Below are 3,894 nucleotides of genomic sequence, written 5' to 3' on the forward strand. Positions count from 1 at the left end.
ACAAGAATAAAAATTTATGGTTAAATAATGTAACCATGTAAATAAGCTCAAAATCTCACAGGTTGTGTGTTCTTTGGCTCAAAAACCATGTTCCAAATACAACTTCAAACAAATTTAACACAAAAATTCTCAATTTAAATTAGTGAAAATTTCAAAAATAGGATCTTAAAAAGAAACTTATTATTTTAACCAAGCAGTAGCTAAATGAACAAACATGCAATTAAACATGCAAATGCAATAATGAACAAACAAAGAAAATAAAACAATGGTGTTGAAAAGAAGACAATAGCTAACCCATGGAAATCGGTATCGATCTCCCCACACTTAAAGATTGCACCGTCCTCAGTGCATGCTAAGATATACTAGTGGACGGGTTGCTTCAACTGGGGCTCTTTTTGTTCCTTTTCATGCTGGTGATTTGGGAGTAGCTTTCTCTTTACCCTTCTTGGTGGCCATCCTAAAAAGGGAAAAAGAAAGTAACTTTTAGAGCTAAGGGTTAGAGCAAGGAAGAGAACGGGAAAGGTGGTAATCAATGCACAATAAAGAAGAATGACGTTAACACACGCTCATGAGTACATGTGAAAAGTCATCAATGGAAAATAGCTAGTGCATATGATAACAAGTGAATGCAAGGTGTTTATTGGCATGCTGGCAAAGGCATGAGTAGCATAGATCAAGCATTCAATGTCCAAGTTAGATTACCAAGTCTTTCAAACTAACAACATGTTTGTAATAACAATTATATTTAATTAATAAAATATAAAAAGGGTTTTGTGAAAAGCAAGCATTTATAGTAGTAGATTAAAAGAAATTTTAAAAATAGTGCACAATGCCATATGGGCGTTTTCACAAACACATAGCATGCATGGTAAATAAGCTATTTGAAAGTATTAAATTGAACATGCAAGCAACCCCTTAAAAAGTAATATATAATTGTCAAATAATCCACAAAAATATAGAAAAAAAACAATGACCCAAATAAAATTCCAACACCAATGAAAAATAATACAATGAATGAAAGTATGCAATTAAGTAAAAGAAAATGAAAGATGAGAAGAATGAGAAGGGAAAGAAGGGAAGAAGAAGTAAGTAAGAAAGGAGGGAGGAAAAATTAGGATTGGGGAAGAAAAGATAAAATATTTTGGCATATTTAGTTAAGGTGTGCGACGCTGGCGACGCGGTCGTGTGGGTGACGCGGCCGCGTGGTGCGCAATAAGGTCAGGTGACGCGGACGCGTGGGTCACGCGATCGCGTCACTTAATTTGTGCTAGTGGCACGAGTGCAGCCTCGCATTCGCACAACTCTCTGTTGGAATTGCATTTTGCCAAAAATCTGGGTGACGCGGTCGCGTGGGTGATGCGATCTCGTGGATGGCCATTTTTGAAAGACGACGTGGCCGCGTGGGAGGGCTTGGACTTCTAGCACGAGTCCAGCCCAATTCTAGCACAACTTTCGGCCATGCACCTTTTTTACGTCGATTTTCATGGCACGCGGCCGCGTGGGTGACGCGGTCGCGTGGGAGGCTAAAGTTCCACATGACGCGGTCGCGTGGGGTCAAATTATGCTAATGGCGCGCCTCTAGCCACGCTCTCGCGTGATTCTCTGTTCAATTCTTTTCTTCTCAATGCACTAGTGACGCGGACGCGTCAGCGACGCTGCCGCGTCGCGTGCGTGTTTTCCTTTTATTTTATTTTATTTTATTTTATTATGCAATTATGCAGTATGCAATATGCAGTGTTAATGTAGATGCTATGAAAACTTCCAGGTTCAATGAAAATAAAATAAAATAAAAAAATAAACAACACGAAATAAAATTGAAAAAGAACGATCATACCATGGTGGGTTGTCTCCCACCTAGCACTTTTAGTTAAAGTCCTTAAGTTGGACCTTTAGTGAGCTCCCTGTTATGGTGGTTTATGCTTGTACTGATTCAGGAATCCCCACCAATGTTTGTACTTCCAATAGCCTCCGGGGTCCCAAACTAAGCATGTAAAGCCCTTAAGAAGCTTCAAACATATTTTTAGGCTCCCGGGGTGACAAATGCCAGAACAGATTCCAAGATCCCAAACCTTACTTTTACACCCGTTTTTGTCTCGATCTACATTTTTCCAGCCGGGTGAAAGGTGATCTGAATTCTCACTACAGCGACCAAACAGCTTCCTAGACCCATTCAGTTGAGCTTTACACCAACCTTTGCGTTTAAACTTAAAGCTTCCAACGATAATGAACCTTGCAGGACAATTCTTACCACTGGCCATCTTCCGCTTACTCTTAATGTCACAAAGAGCTCTAAGTTGACCATCCGTCTCCGGTAGCCCATATTCAAGTGGAATTAGAAAGCTAAGGGATATGAATTTTACCCACTTGAATGTTGTGAAGGATGATGGCAACTTAGGGGGAGGTATTTTTAATGAAATTGCAACCTCCACTCCCTTGTGCTCTTCTCTGATAATTACCACCTCTTTGCAAGCTTCTTCAATTTCAACCTCTTCCTCTTGGTAGCTCTCTTCCAATTCAATCTCCTCTTCATTGCTTTCCAAGGGCATGGGAGGTTGTGCTTCTTCTTCTTGAATCTCCATCTCTTGATCAACCTCTTCCAAGTCTTCAACTGTGATATCCCTTGGAGGTTGTACACCCTCCTCAGTATCAATTTCAAATGTCTTGGAAGGGGGTTCTATGACTAGACTTTCCCATGGAGGTTCTGCATCTCCTAAATATTCAACCACTTCTTCTTCTTCAATAATTCCAGCTTCCTCCACTTGTTCCAGTACAAAGTCATGCTCCGTACCGTTCACTGGAGTTTCTAGTATCTCCTTCATGGTACGTTCTTCATTAGATTGTCCACATGAAGCCATGGGGGTTCCTTGAGTGTCTGAATGTCGGGAAGCTAATTGAATTATCACTTGCTCCAATTGATGAATGGTTGCCTGAAATTGATCCACTGTTTCCTTGAAACGATCCTTTGTCTCTTGATGCACTCGGCTTTCATAAATAGGATCATAGTGCTCTTGGATTGATGGATATGGAGATGGTGAATATTGAAGTGGTGGTTCTTGGGAGTAATTGGGTTGGAATTGGGGTGGTTCTATATATGGTTCATATGGCTCATAAGGTGGTTGGTATGGTGGTTGAGGGTTACGGTCATATGGAGGTGAATGGTGGAAAGGGACTTGTGAGTATGGTGGTTCAAAGTCATGTTGAGGAGAGGGTTCATAGGCATATGGTGGTGGTTGTTGATAATCAAAAGATTGCTCACTGGTGGACGAAATTGTGATCCTTGATTAAAGGCTCCTTGGCATGCGCCAAAGAGAACCAATTTAACTAACTGATTACTTTCTTTTCACAATTCCGTTCAACTAACCAGCAAGTGTACTGGGTCGTCCAAGTAATACCTTACGTGAGTAAGGGTCGAATCCACAGAGATTATTGGTTTGAAGCAATTAATATTTATTTTATTAATCTTAGTCAGGATGTCAATAGGATTATTTGGATTAAAAGTGAAATTACTAGATTTGATTATAAAAACAAAAGAGGGAACAATGTTACTTTGCTTTGCAGTACTGGAGAATATGTTGGAGTTTTGGAGACGCTCTGTCCTCTGACTTCAACTCTTCCTTGAAATCCTCTTCTCACACGCAGGTTCCTTCCATGGCAGGCTCTATGTAGGGTGTCACCGTTGTCAGTGGCTACTTCCCATCCTCTCAGTGAAAACGTTCCTATGCTCTGTCACAGCACGGCTAATCATCTGTCGGTTCTCAATCAGGTTGGAATAGAATCCATTGATTCTTTTGCGTCTGTCACTAACACCCAGCCCTCAGGAGTTTGAAGCACGTCACAGTCATTCAATCCCGGAATCCTACTCGGAATACCACAGACAAGGTTTAGACTTTCCGG

Source organism: Arachis hypogaea, chromosome 2 (assembly GCF_003086295.3).
Source record: "Arachis hypogaea cultivar Tifrunner chromosome 2, arahy.Tifrunner.gnm2.J5K5, whole genome shotgun sequence".
NCBI classification, from domain to species: domain Eukaryota; kingdom Viridiplantae; phylum Streptophyta; class Magnoliopsida; order Fabales; family Fabaceae; genus Arachis; species Arachis hypogaea.